Source organism: Salvelinus sp. IW2-2015, linkage group LG32, assembly GCF_002910315.2.
Source record: "Salvelinus sp. IW2-2015 linkage group LG32, ASM291031v2, whole genome shotgun sequence".
Classification (NCBI taxonomy): Eukaryota; Metazoa; Chordata; class Actinopteri; order Salmoniformes; family Salmonidae; genus Salvelinus; species Salvelinus sp. IW2-2015.
The window spans coordinates 17,533,251-17,559,385 of NC_036871.1; the positions used below are offsets into that span (position 1 = coordinate 17,533,251).

At 41.8% G+C, this 26,135-nt stretch overlaps 1 pseudogene; it reads left to right on the plus strand.

Annotated features, from left to right (window-relative positions):
• The first annotated feature begins 2,481 nt into the window (after positions 1-2,481).
• The window catches only part of LOC111956983 (receptor-type tyrosine-protein phosphatase N2-like), a 142,392-nt pseudogene continuing 118,738 nt past the window's right edge, over positions 2,482-26,135 (plus strand).

Sequence of the window (26,135 nt, forward strand, 5' to 3'; positions counted from 1 at the left end):
GTTTCAGAGAGAGAGAGAGATGTCAGTCAATTCAAACCACCTTACCGTTCTCAATTGCCACCTTTCTCAGCTGTCTCTTCAAAGTCTGTACATTAGGTCTTCTACATATTAAAGGTTCTCCATCTGAAGATGATAACACCAAAGCAGGATGCTGCAATAACAGATGTGATTATGTATTATTGCATGAGAGAGAGAACCTGTGCCACAGAATGATGTGGAGAGAGCGAGAGAGAGCGATGGAATATGAGAGATGGAATGAGAGAGAGAGAGAGAGAGAGATGGAATGAGAGAGAGATAATTAATGTGGTCACTGCACGACAGGGGAGGTAGAAACAGAGATGCACTTTCTCCTTTACTGTGATAAATATTCCTCACCAAGAGACTCATTATTCACAGAAATGTCTACATTTATTCCAAATTTTAACTTATTAAACCCAGAGGAAAAACTAAAAATACTCATGGGCGAAGGAGCAATGGCTCCTCTTGCAGCCAAATATGTATTTGCCTGCCATAGCCTGAGAGACACTGAATAATAACATCTATATAGTAAGCAGTAACTTACTTATTATTACTATTATTGTTATTACTGTTATTGTTATTACTATTATTATTGTTGTTTATCATTCCAAGTAGTAATGGTATGGGTGGTAATGGTAATGATAGCAGTTTAATGATGGTGGTGGTGGTAGTAGTGGTAATGATGATAGTAGTTGTAGTACCGGTGTGGTGAAGATGACCGTTATTTAGTTATAAGTTAGTTATAGTTTCATTTTTTTTATTACATTACATTCGATTATTGACTGTTACCATTTTATTGTTACTATTTTTATATTTAATTTTTTATTATTATTTACTGCCATTCTATATTATTATTTGTCATTGTTTATAATTTTATTACAATGTATATTGTATACATTGTTGCTTTGGCAATATTGACACAATGTTTTTCATGCCAATAAAGCAGCTTGAATTTGAATTTGAGAGAGAGAGAGAGAGAGAGATGGAATGAGAGAGAGAGAGAGAGAGAGATGGAATGAGAGAGAGAGAGATGGAATGAGAGAGAGAGAGAGAGAGATGGAATGAGAGAGTGATTCATGCTAGAAAGGTAGATCTAATGTCTGGGATTTCCTGGAACAAATGCTGTCAGTTGGGATTTTCTTTAAATGTCCTCATAGTATACATGCAGTAGGCCTACTGTTATTACTTTCTAAATGATAACAGAAGGCATATATTGGCATTTCATTTGGCACATTCATTCTGCTGTTCATTGCTTTTCAAGGCTTAAAAATCCTCCTTTAACCTGTCTCCTCCCCTTCATTTACACGGATTGAAGTAGATTTAACAAGTGACATCAATAAGGAATTATAGTATTCAGACCCCTTGACTTTTTCCACATTTTGTTAAGTTAAAGCYATTTTCTAAAATTKATTAAATAGTGTTTCCCCCTCATCAATCTACATACAAATCCCATAATGACAAAGCAAAAACTGGATTTAGAAGTTTTAGCAAATGTATTAAAAATAAAAAACTGAAATATCATATTTACGTAAGTATTCAGATCCTTTATCAGTACTTTGTTGACGCACCTTTGGCAGCGATTACAGCCTCGAGTCTTCTTGGGTATGACGCTACACATCCCATCAGCATGAGGCTGCCACCACCATACCAGGTTTCCTCCAGGCATTCAGGCCAAAGAGTTCAATCGTGGTTTCATCAGACCCAAGAATCTTGYTTCTCATGGTCTGAGTCCTTTAGGTGCCTTTTGCCAAACTCCAATCGGGCTGTCATGTGCCTTTTACTGAGGAGGGGTTTCCGTCTGGCCACTCTATCTTAAAGGCCTGTTTTTTGGACTGCTGCGGAGATGGTTGTCCTTCTGGAAGGTTCTCCCATCTCCACAGAGGAACTCTGGAGCTCTGCCAGAGTGACCATTGTGTTCTTGGTCACCTCTCTGACCAAAACCCTTCTCCCCGATTGCTCAGTTTGGCCGGGTGGCCAGCTCTAGGAAGCGTCTTCGTGGTTCCAAACTTCTTCCACAGGTGGACCCCAATCAAGTTGTAGAAACATCTCAAGGATGATCAATGGAAACAGGATGCACCTGAGCTCAATGTTGAGTCTCATAGCAAAGGGTCTGAATACTTATGTAAATAAAATATTTTTTATTTTTTATAAATTTGCAAAACATCTAAAAACCTGTTTTTGCTTCTTCATTATGAGGTATTGTGTGTAGATTAATGTGGAAACATTCATTTCATACATTTTAGAATAAGGCTGTAACGTAACAAAATGTAGGAAAAGTCAAGAGGTCTGAATACTTTCATGGAAAGAGCAGGTGTTCTTAATGTTTTGYATACTCAGTGTGTATTATTGTGTGCGCTCAATGATGCGCTGGCTGCGCTCTCTGCACGTGCGCTTCTCCTTGACGTCAGCTAGGAGGGGCCAAAGCGGTTTCTGTTGTGTTCTCAGTGCTGATCATCGTAGTGAGGCTGACTGCAGGAGCCGAGACCCAAGGAGCTACTGCCTGAAACGTCCTGCATCCTCCCCTACCTTCCAATCTCCATCTCTCTCTCTATCCTGCATGTGAAGCATGGATTCAATTTACATTTTTCTCGTYCTACTTGTTTCCCAAACCTATTTTCTAGCCTCTGCAGACWKGAAATTCGGTGAGTAGCCTACATCTATTTATCTGTGATTATGAAGGATCATAATGTTCCCACAGCTGCGAGGAGACGCACATATGGTTATTTTGGGTCCCTGTCAATATTTTATTAGGCAGTCTGGAAAGGCACTGAATAGCCTACGACTGCAGGTCTTGTTTGTATGAAGATATAACGGCTATATCTATAATGGGGGGCAATTCGGTGTAATATAGCCTAATGACAAGAAAAATGTGCAAGAAATATAGGCTATAATGTAGGCCTATATTATTGTTTACACCTGTTGTTTACATATACGTTTTTAACATGTGCAGGCCAGCACACCTAAAGTGTTTACTACTCTTAAGTGATTACTATTTTAATAGCCACTGGGTAGCCTAACAGTTTTCTTATTGGAATAAATGCCATTATTTAGGATACAGTTTAACCTTTTTTKCAGGGAGAAATCGCAGGGAATCACTGTAGGCCATCGGGATGCGTTTGCTGTTTGATGTCGTTCTATCACTAAGATGGTGAGGGTCAGGGAAAAACCTTTTTCAATGTTGGGTGCGGGACCGAGGTAAMATTCGCTTTATATTTTATATAAGGTGGAAATTCGGTTTTCTCCTGTCAATAGCTATTGAATCAAGCATTCCATGACTTTGAAGATGCTATATTCTGAATCAGGGGTGGATGGAGAACAATCCACACTTTATTATTTATTTGTAAAAGATTTTGGATTACAATCGTCAACAGCTTTTACACAAAGTGCGCATGACTATGAAAATGATATATTCTGAATCAGGGGAGAATGGAGAAAAAACACTTTTTTTTTGTTAATTGAAATGTCAATATACATTTTATTTCTTCCGGCTTTCAATCTTCAATAGCTCTTACACGAAGTGTGCTGTGACTATGAAAATGATATATTCTGAATCAGGGGAGGACGGAGAAAAATACACGTTTTTGTTGTTGAAGTAAAAATAAAAAATAAATGAAAAGCCGTGGATTTTTCTCCATCCTCCCCTGACTCAGAATATATGATTTTCAATGTCATGTCACGCTTTGTGTAAGAGTTATTGAAGATTGAAATATTTTATTAGGTGTGGATTGTTCTCCATCCACCTATGATTCAGAATATACCATCTTCATGTTCATGCATGCTTAGCTATTGACAAGAGAGAACCGTATTTCCAGTACGAAACAAATTTTACCTCGAAGAGAGCGGGCCACTTTATTATGTAACCTTGATAAGTGGCGGCGGCAACYTGCCTGCTATGGTGACCAGGAAAATGGTAGCTATGCTGCTCATTGGGAGGAAAACCAAAACATTATTACTTCCTAAACCTTCCAAAACCTATTTGTTTGTAGCTATATCTATTATTATAAAGATAAGCATTTTAAGAAGAGAGATGAAAATCAATCACATTGTAAAACACTTCCTCCTTTTAGTATTATATATGGGTATAGATTAATTGTTATCTATATTAAATGCTTTATGTATATTAAATGCTTTACCTATATTAAACGCTATGTAATAAAATACTCATCCCATGGAAACCATATTTTTCATTTCAAACAGTATCTAATTATTATTCTGTTAGCATATTTGATAGTGATGTGGAAAAGGTMATCTAAGGCCTCTGTGTGATGATGAGTTCCGTTTACTTCAGTTTTCAGTTGTTTGCTGTTCAATGTGATGTTGTAGCCTCATAACTTTTTCTAATTACATTTGCGATAACTCCATCATTCAGGTAGAGAAGGATATGGATATGGATAGGGCATTAGCTTTGATTCCCCTGTAGCTGCTAGCTAGTATCATTTGACAACAGTAAAATCTGTTACGCTCTTGTTTTTGCTGCAACTGAGCCCTAGTATGACTATATACTAGAGCCCACGTTGCCTGTGTCAGGTTGAGTGACTGCTGTCACTGCTGTCACTGCTGTCACTAACAGCTGGTGAAGCTTCATTCACTGACTGCAACCCCAATCACCTTTGTCACCTGTGTGCCATCTTTTAGTTCACATGAACTTCAGTGTAGGCTTCAGATAGTATCCCTCTGTTTCCGCCATGTTTTCTTCAGTTTCATGCCAAGTGAACACGACCTTGCTGTAAGAACACAGTCACCTTGTTCTTGCTGTGCTGCTACACACAATGTTATCTCACTGTGTTGTGTTCACTTCCTCTGAGGCCAGACAGACGACTCAATTTGAAGGCAGCTAGCTATGGGATCAGAGAGGAAAGAACGAAGAGTTATTTACAAGCTCTTGTGTTTATTTTTGGATGCTTGGCCTCGACTAGCTGAGTCACTTTTACTTCCTGTGTCAGTTGATCAAAAGCATTTCTTCATTGGCTGTAGTGTCACATATGTGTGGCTGCTGATTCACAATCAGATGAAGAGGCCTAGTGGCGAACTAAAGAGCCACATTGCACTTAAGTTGGCGTGTTGCTTTTTTAAGTAATTCGTTTTTTCCTGGGTTGGTTGCWCAAGTTGAAAGCATACTTGGATCAATTCCCCAACGACAGCAGGGAGAAAGAAGAGGCAGTGTTATCATCCCCACTGTGTCCATAGTGACTGGGAACAAACAGCCTATAGAGATTGAACTTGTCTGATAATTTACAGGATTAAACTGGGAGGTGAAAAACAATAAAGTTGACAGTGTGTAACTTTCAAAGTGTCAATTTAGAGGAGAGCACAGATAGTGGTTTGGAATTGCAGTCCCAATATTTGCTTCATTGTTTGTGGACGGCGCCAGAACTACCCTGGAAATAACAGTTTCCATCAGGTGTGCTCACACAAAGCTCCTTAAATTGATAGTAATCTCTCTGTGTTTGTGCTGCCTGACTAACTGCCCCCTGTAACACCATGTTACTCTCATCCCCTCCTCTCACTTCCTGAGACTGACTGCCTGACTCAAAGCTCCAGCATTGATCCACCAGACTGAAGCATGGACACGATACGCAAAGCTTCACTCAATCCTCTGAAGTCTCAGCCAAAGCCTGTATTCAATGTTCACTGCTCTTGCTATACACCACTACTCTAGCAGGTCTATTGCAATAGGTAAGGGCATTTTCATATTGCTCAGATTGTTCTGCAGCTTCGGTATTTCATGAGGAGAGGCTGTTGACATGTTGTGACGGGGTCATGTCAGGCTATATCCTCCTGTCCATGTAGTTTCCCTGTATACACTGCAGCCAGGTGATGTCAGCCTCGATCGTCAGKCATGCCCCAATGCAACTGAACAATCAGCATGAATTAAAGATGTTAATACCTGTTGCTATGGAAACCGGCGCACAGGCATGTGTGAGATGACCTTTTCCGAGTGCCGGGCGGGCTAGTGATTGCAATATTTGATTTCGTTTTCGTGTTTAGTAAGTGTTTCGGGTCAGGCCGCTGGCTTACAGAGCAGAGAGATACTGACCCTCAACCAAACTATAAACCTACTGGGAGATGACTGACTGCTGGCTTTTTGAGGCTTGTTGAAGTCTAAAAGTTATTTGGGGTGACTGACTCAATTTCCATCAAGTTAAGAACTGAAGAATGTCTAACTAACTGTTACTGAGAGCAATGTGTTGTGTGACCAAGTTGAATGTAGGCTACTGTCATTCTAAAAGCATGGCTGCAGCCATCATTGGAATGTTTCCAACAGGCATGACACGAAGGTAAGACTTTTCATAAAGTAACCTCTGAACATGCCTCGTTTTAGTTTTCCGTTGCAAACCGTTTTGCTACGGTGTACCAGTGCTGTAATGAATACATCCCTGAGCTCTGTCCTTCAGTAACATCAGGTATCTGGTCAGAACATGCAGATTGTAGCGTGGGATATGGCTTKTGTCCCAAATGGCACCCTATTCCCAATGATATAGTACACTACTTTTGACCAGGGCCCACTGGGAAGTGGACTTGGACTCTTGTTTGTTAGAGAGATAACAGATTGAAATTGTTATGCTGCTTGGCAGCACTAAATCCAGGGTAACGACAGTGCTCTTTGCACACAGGGTGGAGTTGATTGAAAAATCCATTCCCATGTCCAGTTCGTATTTGTCTCATGTGCCACCCACAACCTATTTCAGACTCTGCATTCATAATGGCCATGAAACCCACAGAGTAAGGCTCAGAAGGACACAAATGACAGATCAGGTTCAAAATACCATTCAGCAGATTAAAACCCATTCAGCTGGTGATTTCAAAATGACTCAAAAATAGGATGTAACTATAGTAACACGGTATACAGTAGAGTATGACTGTCTCTGAAATATTGTACAGTAACATCTTACTGTACATCTTAAGAGCCAAAATAGGGCCATGTTGAACACAAGAGAAAATGTTAGAGGAACATGGTTTGTAAACAAGGGCACACCTTAGGGAAAAGGATGGCTACTATTATTCATTCACTTTACAATAAGGGGTGGACATGAATGACTCAAACTAAATGTCTAGTGACAAATATGGAGAAGGGTAGGGTGTTGTTCAGTGGTGTAATTTTGTAATTAATGGATCCCCATTAGCTAACGCCATAACGCTAGCTAAGGCATGGGAGCCTATCAAACCCGCTGAGGCATGGGAGCCTATCAAACCCGCTGAGGCATGGGAGCCTATCAAACCCGCTGAGGCATGGGAGCCTATCACCTCCGCTGAGGCATGGGAGCCTATCAAACCCGCTGAGCATGGGAGCCTATCAAACCCGCTGAGGCATGGGACCTATCAAACCCCCGCTGAGGCATGGGAGCCTATCAAACCCGCTGAGGCATGGGAGCCTATCAAACCCGCTGAGGCATGGGAGCCTATCAAACCCGCTGAGGCATGGGAGCCTATCAAACCCGCTGAGGATGGGAGCCCATCAAACTGCTGAGGCATGGAGCCTATCAAACTTCGCTGAGGCCATGGCGAGCCTATCAAACTTGCTGAGGCATGGGAGCCTTAATAAACTTGCTGAGGCATGGGAGCCTACAAACTCGCTGAGGCCTCCCAGGTAGCTCCGACTCCAACAACATCTCCTCCAACACAAAAACAAACAAAAAAACACTCCCTGATGCTTCCCTTTGTTGAGTCGTCATTCTATAACGATGTACGCTGAGAGTCAGGAAGCAAGTTCAGGGAGTGAATATGTTTAATAAATAAACGCACACAACAAGAAACACGAACAGCRCACTGACATGACACAGAAACAGGAACAATGACGACTGGGGAAGAAACCAAAGGGAGTGACWTATAAAGGGCAGGTAATCAAGGAGGTGATGGAGTCCAGGTGAGTGTCATTATGCGCAGATGCGCGTAAAGCTGGTGACAGGMGTGCGCCATAACAAGCAGCCTGGTGACCTAGAGGCCGGAGAGGGAGCACACGTGCCACTACAAAGTAGCCTATGCCTACCTGGCAGAACATATGATGATTCTTTTCATCAATCCAGTGGCTACAACCAAACAGCAGTGCTAGGTGCCTGTGCACTTCAATTAAAGGGTAACTACACTCAAAAAGACACATTTCTTAGATTTTTCCCAGACTTCAAAAGTGGTCTCCTGATGTGATTTAAGTATTGTTATGGTTGCTGGCGTCTTCGTTTGACCTGCATTCAATCACCCAAGTTATCACCATGGTTAAGGCTTCCCACAGTTCCCCAGCTTTTACCCCCTGACTCTCTCTCTCCCTCTCTCTCACCTTCCTGAGTCTTATGAAGGTTGATAGTCAGTGAGTGTAGCCTACATATTGTAATCGAGGTATGTTAGGTACCGCATGATTGTAATGTGCATAATATGACATAAATGTCAGCTTTTTAAAATGTAGCCTATCTGTGTTGGTTGGATAATCAATATCATCTTTGATCTCTTGATCAGTCTTTGTATATTCTGTAAGTGTAGCCATGCTTAGGTGTGGCCAGGCTCTCTGTCTTCAACGATTATTTAAACAAACGTTATGTCAGTCACGGGACACAGACTTTATAGACAATGGACACAGTAGAGATGGGGGTTTGAGCTGAAGTTTGTCTGAAAATGTCTAGTTTGCCTGACTAGTGCTACCCAGAGTTAGTTGCTCTTTGACACTTTTCTCAAAGTTAATGGGAATAAAAGGATGAATTTCAGGAGGCAGTACTTTGATCAATAGCGGTCAGTTAGCTGGGATGAGCTCTTCAATGCTCCTTGATGATACCAATAAACAAGAGATGTTTAACTRTCTTCTACACAGAGATCTCATTTTCCAGATGGTCGAACTTGATTCATTTGCCAGTAAAGACCAAATCACAGACAGCCCGTGTGGAAAAACACCCACAGTGTTGTTATTGATTCATTTGTCAGAATTACTTATTTTTTTTATTACTGTGTTTTTAGTAGTTACATCCTTCAATGTGGTGTGGCTGTATAAAACACATATTGGTTACACTTTACTTRGTGGTGATATGTAGCATTAAAACAAACTTCAGAAATACTTTATATGCATGTCATAAAGAGGCATAACGCTCTACATATCAGCACTAAAGTGTTACCAAAGTGTTCAGGTTATAACTTAGCCTCACATTCAACTCCAGGTCTCCCTTAGTTTCCCCCAAGGTTGCTTCTRTGCTCATTAGGTTGATCAGTATGCCAGCTCTCCTCCTCGTGTTAGTTTAGGTGCTGTCTTCTTCTTCTTCAGCAGCCCACTCACAGACACAGGAAGGAGCGGAGTAGAGCTGACTCCTTCGTCAGTAGCAGGCCCAAAATAAAAAGAAGTGTGAGTCTGTCTGTCTGTCTGTCTGGTGTGCATGTAGCCATACTGACTAAGAGAGTACAGTATGTGTAGCTCTTCTTAGTCATACAAGTACACCCGAAATCTCCATTCACACTCCACTTCAAAAGAGCACTATTATTCAATACTTAAATACATTTCCGTACTTTAAAAAAATTCAATTTCAAACACACATACTCTTACTTTAGTAAGTGTTGCTKGCGTGTGTGTAATGGATTCACAGCAGCACAAAGGTTGTAGAAACACCAACTACAGAAGGTRGTGACTTACTGTATGTATGATGCACATCACACGTCGTGTCTTCACTCTCCGTAATGTCAGAGTGCTAATTTGCCATACCTCCCTGCCTGGGGTGTCTTATGTGCCCTATGGAGTGTGCTACCAGTGGTGGTGGGGTGCTGCTGCAGTATGACARCAATGAGACACATTCTGCATTGCAAATGGCACCCTAATCCCACAGGGCTCTGGTCAAAAGTAGTGCACTACATAGGGAATAGGGTGCCATTTGGGACACAGACTTAGAATGCCAGCAGCTCCACACCACAATAAACAAACAAAAATATGTGAAAATATGTGTTCAGGAAGCACTTGGGAGAAAAGCAGTCATAAAAACCTAGAGATAACAAACAAACTATTTATATCAACTCAAGAAACTGCAACATTGAGGAAAGTGGACCCATGCAGCCGCCCACATTCCATTCCCATGTCATACAGTTACTGGGCCCAGCCTGAGAGCGATGTAATACTGCAGTTCAGATTGGATTTATGAATAGGGTTAGACATGGTATCCTAGGGAAGGTAAGGGGGGTGTCAAGTTGGTTCTTGGAGAGAGAATAATTGTGCCTGTTAGGCCTACCCCTCTCCTAGCTGCATCGCTATCACCTGCTTTCTCCTTTCCCCCTCTTCCCTCATACCTTCTTCCCTCCTCTCCTTTCCCCCTCTCCCCTCCCCTCCCATCCTCTCCCCTCCTCTCTCCTTTCATCCTCTCCCCTCCTCTCCTTTCCCCCTCTCCTCTCTTTCCCCCTCTCCCCCCCCCTCCTCTCCCTTCCCTCTCTCCCCTCCTCTCCTCTCCCCCTCTTCTCTCCTCTCCTTTCCCCCTCCCCCCCTTCTCCTTCACTCCACCCCTCCTTTAGATATATGACAGGTGTAAAGATTTGTCTGAAACAGCCTGAAGTCAATGTGTATTGCCAGATTCCTGGTAAGCAGACATTTAAAATACTCCTCCGCTGGAGTGCTGTGCTAAATGTATACATCTCCCACTCCCACAGAACTATCCTATGCCTTGACCTCCTTCTCCCCTCTCTCTCCAGATTAAATTCTATGACTAGTGAGGTCCAGCCACCCGACAACCTGCCCACTCGACCMCATCCTCTCCTCCCTTCTGGAGACCTTCTCCCATTCCCTACTTCCCTCATCAACTCATCTATGACCACTGGCATCTATGACCACCCTCTGACTTCAAAAAGGCCGGAGTCGCTCCCCTCCTTAAGAAACTAACACTAGACTCCTCTGATGTCAAAAACTACAGACCRGTATCTCTTCTTTCTATTCTTTCTAAAACACTTGAGCGTGCTGTCTCTGACCAACTCTCTCGCCATCTCTCTAAGAACAATCATCTTGACCCTAACCYGTCAGGCTTCAAGACTGCTCTTCTCTGTGTCATGGAGGCTCTCTGCCCTGCCAAAGCTGACTCTCTCTCCTCTGTTCTCATCCTCCTAGATCTATCCACTCCCTTCAACACCGTGAACCATCAGATCCTCCTCTCCACTCTCTCAGGGCGTCTCAGGTTCTACACACTCTTGGATTGCATCCTACCTGGCAGGCCGTTCCTTCCAGGTGACATGGAGAGTATCTGTGTCTGCACCACGTACTCTCACTACCGGCCCACCACATCAAACTCAACCTCRACAAGACAGAGCTTGTCCAGGAAAGGCCTGCCCGCTCCAAGACCTCTCCATCATTGTTGAYAACCCCACGGYCCCCCTCCCAGAGTGCAAAGAACCYTGGTGTGACCCTGGACTACACCCTGTCGTTCTCTGCAAACATCAAAGCAGTGACTCGCTCCTGCAGGTTGATGCTCTACAACATCCGTAGAGTACGACCCTGCCTCACACAGGAAGCAGCGCAGATCCTAATCCAGGCACTTGTCATCTCCCATCTGGTCCATTCGCAACTTGCTGTTGGCTGGGCTCCCCGCTTGTGTCATCAAACCCCTGCAACTTATCCAGAATACTGCAGTCCGCCTGGTGTTCAACCTTCCCAAGTTCTCTCATGTCACCCYGCTCCTCCACACACTCCACTGACTTCCAGTCGAAGCTCGCATCCACTACAAGACCATGGTACTTTCCTACGGAGAAGCAAGAAGAACTGCCCTTCCCTACCTTCAGGCTACGCTCAAACCCTACACCCCAACCCGAGCACTCCATTTTGCCACCTCTGGTCTCTCGGCCCTCCCACCCTTATGGGAGGGTATCACCCACTCAGCCCAGTCCAAGCTCTTCTCTGTCATGACACCAATGCTTCATTTGTAAATCGGAAGGTCCCGGAACACATAGTGAGCACGAAAGGTGGGGGGGTTATCCGGGGGGCTCTGAGGTACAGGAACACATTGAGAGAAAAAAGTGTCAAACACAACGTATCAGCGCAGCAGACAGAGTAAACAGCCAAGTAGCCTACTGTCTATGGTGGTGAAACGGACAGCGCTCTCCAAGGTGCTGATTAAGTCAAAGCATTTTAGACGTCACTGCAGTATGCCCACATACTTGAGTATAGCTGCGGGGCTTACGCAAGTCTGAATTTCTTATAGCCTAATTTTCTAGACATCAATGTACAGCAACATTTTTAGACAACACTGCAGAACACCATCCATATACATATGCACACATACTCAGCTGTGGGSCTTACAAGACCCCAATTTCCTATCATTTTCAAGACATCAATGTAGCAGTAGAACAAATATCACAATATCGGAATATAACTTCAAATAAAATAAATCAATGTAGACTACAGCAGAACACACACATGAGAATATATAGGCCTCATGCCTTTGTGATAATATGAAGCACATTCAGATTACCTTCACAGTACAGAACAAATTTGTAAATAAAAGAAAATGTCCTACCTTAGTTTTCAAAACCTCCCACAATGACTCTCCCCATGTCAAATCCATTTAACTCCCGAGAGTCAATTTCTTGCTCAAGGCCATGAGCGGGCCTGTGGCTGTGACGTTTAGCCTCCTTCTAAGGCTGTTCTGAAGACTCTGGCTGTAGTGTCTATTTTTTTCATTTTGAGTGTTATCTATAACCTGGTTGTCTTCATTAGCCTTGYCTACAAGSCTTGCTGCCACCAAATGCACCTKGTTTCGGGCATGTTCAAAAAACGTTTAAAAAGTATTATTTTTAAATGTTACGTGTCTTTTTTGCATGTTCTCCAGCTCATTTTAGAATTCTGCATGACAAGCCAGGGGTTATATGTTTGCTTGTTCTTGAACTGCAAATTGCACCTGCTCCGAGCACTTCGTCTGTGTATGTACTGCCCCCATCCCCCCCAGCTCCCTCTCCCGCTGAGTCAGACTCACTAGTAGGCCTACTATCTAGTGGAGGTGCTGGTGGTGATGCTGAACTGGCTGGATTAGTAGCGCTGCTAACTAAGACATTGCCATCAGGAACAGTTTGCCCCTCACTCCTCTCCTCCGGCACGGACAGTTCTCTGGCTCGTTCTGGGTTCGATTCACCATCTTTCTCTGGACTTTTGGACTTGAGAAATGTCACCAAACTCTATTCCCTTTTCTTATCCATTTTTATTTGGCTTCCCCACAGTTCAAATTCAGTAGGGAGATGACTAGCCTAGGCTATGTAATGTGATTACGTAGGGACCTCTTCAGTAGCTGACCACCACTACCAAGACCTGTGTCAAGATCAGTTACTTACCCCACCGGGCCTCCCCATAACCTCTATGTACAAATAAGAGAGCAGGTCTGGAATCCRTGTGGCAGGATAGGATGATTACACAAAAGGATCACMGCGCTTTTACATGATGGTCTTTCTARGGGGCGRGAGAAATAACGAGGAGGCAACTTTGATTTAATGATGATCGCTTTCATTAGAATGCCTACAGTGTGAACAGTGAAACAATTAATAAATCATGCCCCAAGAGGTACCGGATTCATGCAAATAGGTGCCGGAACAAAGAAAGTCAAATCTGAGAGATACCGGATTCTGTTCCGGCAGGATCCAGCTTAAATTAAGCAGTGCATGGCACCCCAACGTTGGAACCAGCCTCCCCCTAAAGCTAGGACAGCAGAGTCCTTGCCCATCTTCCCGAAAACGTCTGAAACCCTACCTCCTCAAAAGGTATCTGGAAAAGAGCTTCTGCTAAATGACTTAAATGTAAATACAGAAACAGCAGCCCCCAGCAKCCTGCTCCTCTGTGTTGATGGATCACMCTGGAACACTGTGGGTGTGTCCAAAATGGCACCCAATTCTCTATTTAGTGTATCACTTGTGCACTATGTAGGGAAKAGGGTGCCATTTGGGACATTTGTGTTTCCCGACTGGCCTAAATGTTAACTTAGGATAATGGCCCCATGGCTGTGCTGTTTATCTGCTGTAGCTGTAAAACGCAGTGCTGCATGACGCTGTAATCCATGACACCCAGTCGTCCACCCATGCAGGAAGGTGACTCACCACTGGGATATTATATTGTACATCTCAGCTCTTTTTCTAGACTTAGCTATCTATAGAAAGCTGAGATATACAGTACAATATGTAGGCAACTGTTGATGGGTTGTACGATTTCATGACATTATGAAGATATATGATGGTACCTTTTACCTGATTATGGAATCAAATCGTATTTGTCACTTGCGCCGAATACAACAGGTAGACTGTAGACCTTACAGTGAAATGCTGACTTACAAGCCTTTAACCAACAATGCAGTTCAAGAAATAGAGTGAAGAAAATATTTACTAAATAAACATAATAATTTTTAAATGAAAAAAGTATCACAAGAAAATGACATAACAATAACGAGGCTATAGACAGGGGTACCTGTACCGAGTCAATGTGTGGGGTTACAGGTTGGGCGAGGTCATTTGTAAAGTGACAATGCATAGACAATAAACAGCAAGTAGGAGCAGTGTAAAAACAAAGGGGGGATCAATGTAAATAGTCCTGGTGGTCATTTGATTAATTGTTCAGCAGTCTTATGGCTTGGAGGTAGAAGCTGTTAAGGAGTCTTTTGGTCCCAGACTTGGCGCTCCGGTACCGCTTGCCGTGTGATAGCAGTTTAGTCCCAGGGTCCTTAGCTTATTGATGAGCTTTGAGGGCACTATGGTGTTGAATGCTGAGCTGTAGTCAATGAACAGCATTCTCACATAGGTGTTMTTTTTGTCCAGGTGGGAAAGGGCAGTATGGAGTGCGATTGAGATTGCGTCATCTGTGGATCTGTTGGGGCGGTATGCAAATTGGAGTGGGTCTTGGGTTTCCTTCATGATGGTGTTGATGTGAGCCATGACCAGCCTTTCAAATCACTTCATGGCTCCCGACGTGAGTACTACGGGGCGGTAATCATTTAAGCAGGTTACCTTCGCTTTCTTGGTCACARGGACTATGGTGGTCTGTTTGAAAYATGTTGGTGTTACAGACTTGGWCAGGGAGAGRYTGAAAATGTCAGTGAAGACCCTTGCCAGTTGGTCCACGCATGCTTTGAGTACACGTCCTGGTAATCCGTCTGGCCCCGCGGCTTTGTGAATGTTGACCTGTTTGAAGGTCTTGCTATATGCTTATTGGTTGAATTAATTTTGATTTCATATTGTGCTTTTAATGTACTTATTATATTATTTTCTCYTCTTCCAACAGGTTGTCTGTTTGAGAACGAGTTGTGCACTCCATACGAGATCTGTGTCAACGGTAAGCTATTTTCATTTCTTCAGAAAGAAACCATACAGTTCTAAAATAGAGATCACAAATCAAAGCTCAAAAATATATTTAATCTAAATGGAAATTGKACATTCATGGCACAATATCAGAGAAAGTGTTGATGATCAATTTCTCCTTACTTCTTCTAATGAATGGTTGGTTCAGAACACAGGCTATAAATAGATTATATTTATATGGTATAGAATGCACAGGTGGTCAGTTCTGAATACACAGGTCGGCCACAGGTCAGCCACAGGAAATAATAGCTAAGAGAACAACACAGCCAGACACAGCTTGTGAGATGGTGTCCACCTCTCTTCCTGTGTGCTCTCTTTTGGCCTCTACTCCCTCAGAAATAATTTGTTTAGGCTTCGTCCCAAATTACACTTTCTTCCCATTATAGAGCACTACGTTTGACCAGAGCCCTTTCAGCCCTGGTCAAAATATGGAATAGGGTGCCATTTGGGACTCAGCCATACTAACTTCCTGTCTGTGTGGTGGCCTTTTTCTAATTTGAAATGTGGCCTAGTCTCTAATCTCATTCTGATAGGAATATAATAATACCTTGTGCTATGGGGGAAAATCATATTCATAGATAAACAATTTTTGGCCCAGCTCAGCTAAGCTCTCAGTCTGTGTTTTGTCTGAGCTGGTTGCCGCCTGAGTATGGCCTGATTTAACAGGCCATATGTCATAGGCACACTCTCCTAAGACAGGGATTCAAGTGCAAACTGTATGATGGGTTTTATGGATAGACATTATGTCCAGGAGTTCCATCTGTCCAGTTCAGCTGCTCCAGTCTAGAACGTATGGGAGAATCCCAACCTTGAGGTGAACACGCCTTCATGAATGTTGTTCTTCCCATAGATTCACTAGAATGGACATAGCCCCTCAGACTATCATTTGATGGTTCTACCTCTCTTGACCTGATTACACATGTTTTTGAGGGATTATTATAAACCGTTCATGTTTTTTCCTCAYGGATATTTGATTCATTTGATCTAACTGATGACATAGTAGGCATGCCAGGGACATGAGGGAGGTATGTTGCATGACAGGGGTTGCTGTTCACACCCCTTATAACTCAGTCACACTTACCAACCRATGAGTAACCAATAGCACACAAGTGGTTCTACACACCACAGCAACACATTGTCCATATTTAAGGTGTTTTTTTTCACCAGTAACCAATCTATAATGTATTGGTGTTGTGAGATAAATTGAGCCACAAAGCTTTATTTTATGTGAAAGAAATTGCATATATTAGGCCTGATATGGTATGTATTTTTACAGCACTCCTAATGGCTAAATACTGTTATATCCTTCAGACAAAAAAAACTATCAACGTAGATTGACGTGCTGCCTAGCAACAGACTGAAAGTTCTACTATGCCAGCCAGTCTGACGCTTTCTCTCTTTGACTACCTGTTAGAAACTGTTACTACARGTGCCAGCTGAGCTGAGGTTAGGCTAACACTTGGACCACGCTGTGTAAAAGATACAGTGAGTGAGCACCACCACCTCAGCCTTGGTCTTTCTCTCTGTGGTGTGCCAGGCAGTGTTAATGACAGTGTTGTCAAATTACCCCGTGATACTGTCAYTTACCAGGCAGAAAAATGAGACACAATGAGGGGGCTAATAGGTGATGGGTAACAGCATCAACAGCCCCTCTCCTGCTGTTTTTGACTGTTTCTTTGCCTCCCTACAACTCTCTGTTTGTGCCCAAATACAAAAATCACTGTTAACATGTGAACACTGTGTTGATAGAGTAACATGGTTACTACACAGGTATAAGAGCAAAATGGGACAGTTGAAAGTGTTACTGTAAAATGTCACCTAATTTGGTTATTATGTGAAACAAYAGTGAGGGGAAACAAGCTACTGTAATTCTGGTGTTACTTCGAAGTAGTTTGGTACTGAACTAAAGTAGCCGCAAGKCATCTCATCGATCAAAGACACAGTAATCAGAGACACTGACAGCTCCCTGCTTTCTGCTCTCTCTCTCTCCGTGTGCAAAATGAATCCTTTTTTACTCAGAACATCAGCTTCTGATGTAGTTTCCTGGATCCTGCGATAGAGAGGCGTATTCGTGTTCACTGGAGGAGGGTACCTGGCTTTTAATATTCTAGAACATATCTCATCCCCTGCAGGGATGCATCTCAAATGGCACYCTATTCCCAGCCCTATAGGGCCCTGGTCAAAAGTAGTGCACTATAAATGGAATAGAGTACCATTTGGGACACGGCTCAGGTCTGATCTGGAGCACAAAGGAAAGGGCAGTCTGGATGATCGTCGGCGGTGGAGAGGCTCAGTTTGATCAGTTGTCTGAGGATGAGCAGTCCTGAATTTAGACCAGGATGACCAAGTGCTCTGTGACATTATAGGCACATCTCATGATTCTCAATTACCTGGCGTCAGTAGCATGGAGCCCAGTAGCCTGCACATAAAGATAAGGTCTGAATCCCAAATAGCCCTATGGGCCCTGGTCAAAATTAGTACAATAGTGCAATATATGGAATRGGGTGCCATTTGGAATGTATAGAATGGTAAGGAAGGGTCTGCAGTCAATTGTTCTACATACTGTCCCCTTGTGGTCACTCCCATGTATTGTACGTCATACCCAAGATGATAGAGTTGAGGGTATTGCAGCTTTTCAGTAGCCTGTATTACCAATGTTGTCCCTACAGCTGAATGGCAGGGTGTYGATCTAGGTGTTGGAGCGAGGTCAGGTCAGGGGGAAATAAGCTGTGGAAAATCAACATAGGCAATGTAAAGTGTGCACTATGCACGCCCTTTTACTTAACCCAGTTTCACTTTGATGTAGTAGGTGTGACGTTGCTATCAGATAACATATCTGAAGTGCATATTAATGATGATAGATCATTTTTAAGTTAGAGTGTATCCAAGTGATGTAACATGATAGAATTCTGTCTGTAATGAATATCATAACTTTAAAAGTATATTTATAACAGTATATTCCTATTACAGTGTATTTGACTAGTTGACAACATATTTTGTTAGATATTGTTTTAATGTAATCCACCATTATTTTGACTTTTCATGGCTTCTTTTGGACGGTATGCTTCTTTTGTTAATTCGGTGTGTTGTTAAACTTTGGCTGTTGTCAAAAACACTGTAGCCTATAGCGAACCATTTCTTCTAGTGCAAGTTTAACAGCTTCCTGAATGTTTTCTGTTGATCTGTGAGGCTTGAAATGGATTAATCACATCCTTCCCCCAGTGGCGTGATTACCCATGGAGGTGATGGATAGTATTTGTATTGCCAGTTTGCTAAAGAGTTGTGCATGAGTAAACCCACGGTTGTTCTAATGCTTTCAGATGGGAGACTAGCAATTTGTGGAAGCCAATTAATCTTGCTTTGAGCTTTTGGTTTGTTTGCAAGACTCACTGGGTCCTGCTGTTTTATTTGCTCAATATTTCTTTGCTTGACTAGGATTCTCAGAAACGTGCACACTGACACACACTCATGGTTTATATTTCATGTTTGTCTCACTTGCAATATTTCATTGCTGCTTGGAAAAGGGATATGTGAAACAGGATACAGTATATGAATAAGGTGATCTGTGCTATTTGAATGGAAAATGGATATTCATATTTATAAAATGACTGAAATCTACTCATCAGCAAGTCATGTCAAACAAGTCATTTGCCGCAATGGAAAATCCATAGTACTTTCTAGGCCAGTGGTTCCAAAACTGTGGGGGGGGGGGGGGGGGATCTACTCATCAGCAAGTCATGTCAAACAAGTCATTTGCCGCAATGGAAAATCCATAGTACTTTCTAGGCCAGTGGTTCCAGAACTGGGGGGGGGGAGCGGGGTATCTCAGTTCAGCTTTCAATTTACTCTTGAATGTTGTAATAGTAGAATGCACAAGGTGCAATTTCTAAATTGGGTAGCGCATCACCAATTTTGCTCTTGTCATGTCAGTCATTGCGTACCTTAGAGAGCTGTTTGTAACTTGTCAGAAATGTCCAGATCAACTAGCCCATGTCATCTAAATCGTTTTAGCTGGGTGCGGGATGTTCCCCAATGCTGGAAGGGGGGCCTGAGTTAAAAAGTTTGCGAACACATGCTCAAGGACACCAGCAGGCCCTAATAAAGTTCCCTTGAATGGTCAGTCAGTCGCCACCTAGTGGTGCAATTACAGTACTGTTTCATACATTTACCGCAAAAAAAAGTCAAGAACGACAGACATGCTTTACTGAATCTGAATGATTGCTACATGATTAGTTGATGTATACATGTATACAATGATATTGAAAATGTGCTGGATATGTCTAGATTATTCTCCTCTRATTTCCCCGTAAATGTTCATCAGTTTCCTAGTCTGTATTGTGTAATGTGTGATTTATAATTAAATACTGGTAGTACAGAATGCTTCCTCAGCCTGTCTTTATTCCACAAGGATCACCCTCTGTGTGCTCAACAGTGAAATTGAAACATTCCTTCCTTGATACAGGAACGCCTGTAGTCAATAAGTATACACTTTCTTATACTTTTCTTGTGGACATATCAGAAGTGTACTTGGTGCTTTGTTACATTGTTTATGGAGTAATTTTGTAAAATTMCAGTGCAGAATAGATTCTGATTAAATCAATTAAGATGTTGCTGTAATTAATACTGTTTACTTTTTGTACAAAGCGGAGAAAGCCTTGGTAAATTCATGCTGTCTTGGAATAAGTTTGAAAGAGGTCAGAGAACTGGCAGTGTGGTKCCAGGACAACAACCTCTCCCTCAATGTGAGCAAGATTAAGGAGCTGATTGTGGACTACAGGAAAAGGCGGGCCGAGCATGCCCCCATTAACATTGACAGGGTTGTAGTGGAGCGGGTCGAGAGTTTCAAGTTCCTTGTTGTGTTACTTTTTATTTTAACATTTCTTTTACTTTAGTTTATTTGGTAAATATTTTCTAAAACTCTTCTTGAACTGTACTGTTGGTTAAGGGCTTGTAAGTAAGCATTTCCCGGTAAGGTCTACACTTGTTGTATTCGGCGCATGTGGCAACGTTTGATTTGAGTATTAACAACAGTTGAGGTCTTGTGTGGTATAATATATTCATACTGTAGTTATTTAATTTGGACCTATACATTAGGTCTCTCTGTTGAAGGCTCCTGTAGTTTTGCCCTCTTTGTAAAAACATGGTGTTGAATGAGACATTTATTTATGCTTGGCTCACCTAAGAAGCAAAGGTACATTTACATAAAATGTTCAATACATCAAGCGGGGTCACACGCACGCAGACACGCACACACGCTCGCACTGTATTCTATCTTACCAATAGAGAACCGTAGASAACAGATGTTCCACAATTTAGCACCAATGTATGATCATTTCCAATATAAAACCATTAAGATTCTGCTAGTACAAGCACATACTGTGATTTCCTCCAAAGTGCCTGATGTTGGCTAGGTGAATMTAACCCCCTCTCATTAAGACAACAGACACCAGGTGCTTTTTGAGACGAGCAGGCGAAGWGGCATCGGATGCCTGTTGAAAACTTGCTGGAGCACCACACARACAAAAGAGGATGCTCTAATCTGTTCCAGCTCCTACTCTGATTAGCAAAAGGGGAGTAGGGGACAAACACTCAACTGGCATCACCATGGCAACAGGTGTAACAGGGGAATGGAWATAAATTGGCCCATTACCCAGCTGTGTCCTAACAGGTCTTCATCCAACATGTCACGGACAGATTCAGATTGCTGTGTGACTCCTCCCAGCTAGTAGGTTTTGGTCTCTGATAAGACAGACAGCCTGTTTGTTTGTCTCTAGCAGCTAAAAATGTAGCAACTCTTACTGATTCAATAAATAAATAGCAGTTTAAAAAAAAAATACAGTACATAAGCTATATTGAGAAAAGAACAATCATGTTTGATTCTGGCCCTCCAGCTTCCTGAAATGGTGGAGTGTCATGGCCAGCTCTGTGGTAAATATGGTTGAGGATGCTCCGCTTATTAAAGGGGAAATTGTAATGGACCACAGACGTGATGCTTTATATGTGGCACGGAAAGCTTTCCATCAACTGAAATCATCATCATTCATCTTGTTAGTCTCAAAACATTTGTATTAATGATCTAAGCAAATCTTAACTATATCCAGCATATCTCTATACTATACTACCATAATCCTCCTATACATATACCTATCATCTCTCTTTTTATATACTACTAACTCTATACGATATATCTCGTTATATATCTACTATTACTATATCTACCAATCTCTATACTATATCTACCATATCTCTATACTATTATCTTACTACGTATCTCTATGACTATATCTACCATATCTCTATACATATTACTGTATCTCTATACACTAATATCACATGTATCTCTATACTAATCTACCGATCTCTACACATTAACTACCATATCTCCCATATAACTACATATCTCTTATACTATATCTACTATATTCAATACTATATCTACTATATCTCTATACTATATCTACCAGTATCTCTATACTATATCTACCATATCTCTACCCTTTAACTACCATATCTCTACCCTTTAACTACCATATCTCTATATAATCTAACCTATCTCTATACTATATCTACCATATCTCTATACTATATTCTACCGTATCTCTAACTATATCTACCATATCTCTACACTTTAACTACCATATCTCTTCCATATAACTACCATATCCCTATACTATATCTACTACTATCTCTATCACTTATAATCTACATATCTCTATACTATATTCTACCATATCCTCTACCTTTAACTACCATATCCTACCTTTAACTACCATATCTCCTATACTATATCTACCATATTCTCTATACTATATCTACCATATCTCTATACTATATCTACCGATATCTCTATACTATATCTACCATATCTCTACACTTTAACTACCATATCTCTTCCATATAACTACCATATCCCTATACTATATCTACTATATCTCTATACTATACTACTATATTCTATACTATCTACCATATCTCTACACTTTAACTACCATATCTCTTCCATATAACTACCATATCCCTATACTATATCTACTATATCTCTATACTATATCTACTATATCTCTATACTATATCTACCGTATCTCTATACTATATCTACCATATCTACCCTTTAACTACCATATCTCTACCCTTTAACTACCAATCTCTATACTAATCTACCAATCTCTATACTATATCTACCATATCTCTATACTATATCTACCGTATCTCTATACTATATCTACCATATCTCTACACTTTAACTACCATATCTCTTCCATATAACTACCATATCTCTATACTATATCTACTATATCTCTATACTATATCTACTATATCTCTATACTATATCTACCGTATCTCTATATTATATTACCATATCTCTACACTTTAACTACCATATCTCTTCCATATAACTACCATATCTCTATACTATATCTACTATATCTCTCTATACTATATCTACTATATCTCTATACTATATCTACCATATCTCTATACTATATCTACTAATCTCTACACTTTAACTACCATATCTCCCCATATAACTACCATATCTCTATACATTCTACCATATCTCTATACTATATCTACCATATCTCTACACTTAACTACCATATCTCTATACTATATCTACCATATCGCTATACTATATCTACCATATAGTCTCCCGGGTGGCCAGTGGTCTAGGGCACTGCATCGCAGTGCTAGCTGCGCCACCAGAGCTCTGGGTTCGCCCCAGGCTGGGCTGGGTACGCCCAGGCTCTGTCGCAGCCGGCCGAACCGGAAGATCTGTGGGGCACGCACAATTGGCATAGCGTCGTCCGGGTTAGGGAGGTTTGGCCGGTAGGGAGGGTTTGGCCGGTAGGGATATCCTTGTCTCAATATAATAAAATGGATGCACTCTACTGTAAGTCGCTCTGGATAAGAGCGTCTGCTAAATGACTAAAATGTAAATGTAAATATCTCTACACTTTAACTACCATATCTCTCCCATAAACTACCATACAGCCTAATGGACTGGACCCCTCCTGGGGGCCAGACAGAGCTTGGCCAGAACCCCACAGACACCAAGATCGATTACTGTGGCATCCCATGGCACAATCGGACACTTGCGGCATCCCAAATGACACCCTATTCCCTATATAGTGCACCTCTTTTGTCCAGAGCCTGTTGGCTTATAGGGAATAGAGTGCCATTTGGGTCACAAGCTGGATAGGCAATACACGTCATCCTGCTCTGGCAGGCAGCAGCTAGCAGCAGCATGGCCCCGTGACTCATAGCCTCCCACTCAGAGAACCTTTTATTAGCTTWAGCATCACTCACAGCTGATTAGCTGCATCCACTGATGCTGTGCATTGGCTGTGATCTGACTGTCACACACTGGAGAAAGAGCTGAGGTGTAGTGCAATGCGGAGGAGATATGTTATAGGATAAATGTTATATTTAGGCTTGAAGTATCTTCTTGTTTTTTGTATGAGACAATCAGAATTCAGAAATCTATGCACTTATCCAATTAATTTATAGGTTTACCCTTATTTATATTTTTGGTGATATCGTATAAAGATGGATTGGGGAAGTTGCTTCCTGTTGATTTGATTGAATATGGGAGTTGTTTAGAGTTACTCCAGCTGTACAGACCAGTGTAGCACAGCAGAACATGRCCACCTGGCCACTTCCAAGCAGGGATAATACATCAGTCAGAATCAAACAAGGCATTTYTAAACTCCAGCGAGCATCTCCTCAATCATAATGCAAACCACTCCCATGAAAATGGCCTTTAAATTCTCATTTGCTGTAATCCACGCCGTAAATCAAGTTGAAGTAAGGGGGCTCTGGCTCTGATTAACAGCCCCATGTACAGGGGCCAAGATAGATGAGAAAGAAGCTGTTTCGGACTTAAATCTGCATTGCTATAATTACGAGTAATAATTCAAATGTTGCCTTGAACTTCACCACAGTACAGCAAGAGGACAATATGAAAAGAAAGAATCCAAAGACACAAGCCGGATACAACTGATGCTTTACGGAATGGCATTTGATAGGATATGGTATATTATACTATACCTCCATGTTGTGGGAMTATAGATTAGATTGATTTATGATTATAAACATAACAATCATATTTCTGGTCATACATAAGCAAAAACATACATTACACAATATTGGCAATACGTACAATACAAAAACATGTGTCATTGCAAAAGTAAAAGTGATAAATGCATAGGTTAATGCATAGGTTACTGTCTCTTATCTCTCATGTTTCCCATTATAGAAACTGAGATGGTGACAGAGAGYGAATGGTTGTTACAGGCAGTAGAGAGACCGATTGGACACCATATAGCTAGGTCCCAGGCCACTCTGTTTCCTCATAAATGTAGCTCCTCCTCCTGTCTGTTTGATTGCGGTGGTTACAATGGGGGGTGTTCTTAAAAGAAAAAGTCTGGGCTGTTTCCATAACCAACATGGACCATTGCCAACATGTTTGCATGGCATCATTTGAATTGGATCTCACTCAACGATGGGAGTGATTTGTGAACCAAAAACAATGAGCATAATGAATTCATACATTTGGCAATGTAATGTTACTCTACTGTCTTTCACATTATGCTGTTGTGCAGTAATTGGCAAAGGTTGCTTCCCAAAATGGCAGCCATAGGGCTTGTGWCAAAAGTAGTGCACAAGGGAATAGGGTGCCRTGTGGGACGTATTCACACTTTTAYAAGTGCTGGCTTTCTATTCTTGTCTACATAGTGGGTAGATGAAATATGAATCCTGCTGTATGTGCTCCTCAGAGTGCGTCACCCCAGAGCCCATTGGACACAGCGTAGTGCTCATGGCCGCTGATATGTAGATAAGAAGAGCCTTCATTGATAACGTCTCTCTATTGATGAGCCAGTGCWTATCACCATGCTGATAGCATCATGTCTGAAGTGAGAAGCATTAGCTCCCATTGAAGAATATCTAAATCTCTGGCAAAAGCTGCGCTCACTGGGTTGGTACTGAAGGGAGAGTGTGGTGCTTCATAAAAATAGCAGTTTTTTTATACATACTTAAAACTCATAATAATGAATTGTATCAAAGTCCTTCTGTTGGTCTCTAATGTTATTCCTGTTTGAAGTCCCTGGAATGGGGARTCTGTATGGCAGAGTTTAGTACCATACAGTATGTTCCTGACTCTCTGKCCTCCTTTCCSCAGATGGAATGTTCGGGAGGTGTCACTCCACGCCAGTTCCGGTGACAGAGGTGTACACCTATGATGTATCTCTGTCTGTGGTTCAGCGCTTCAGGACACTACTGCAGAAACTTTCCCACAGAGGTACGTAACATACTGCACACCAACGCTACCACTACTGCCTCTGCTGCGGGGTACGCCAAGGTGACGCACCGTTTGGACGGTTCGAAGAGTGGAACAAGTCTAGACAGAGCTCATAAAACACAASTTAATTCCCAAAAACGACACATTTGTAGGAAGTTTTTGACACTTGTTGTCAGCAATACTGATCAAGGTTCATCAACTCCAATTTCCACTTTTACACCAGCGATACCACTTACTACTGCTGCCGTCACTGTCTRCCACAGCCCCCCTGAGGCATCCTCAGAGACCCAGCCACCCGMCTGGTGGGGAAATGTCAGCAACGCATAATTAATATACTTGCTTCAGTCACTTCTAATACTACACTAGGCTTATATTTTTTCAACAATAACAATTTTCACTTCTAAACTTCTTTCACTACCATAAATATAATTTTTAAGATCGATGAACAAATACATACATTTTCAAATGCTACGACAAGAACACTTGAACTATTCCTCATACAGTGGAAGTCGGAAGTTTACATACACTTAGGTTGGAGTCATTRAAA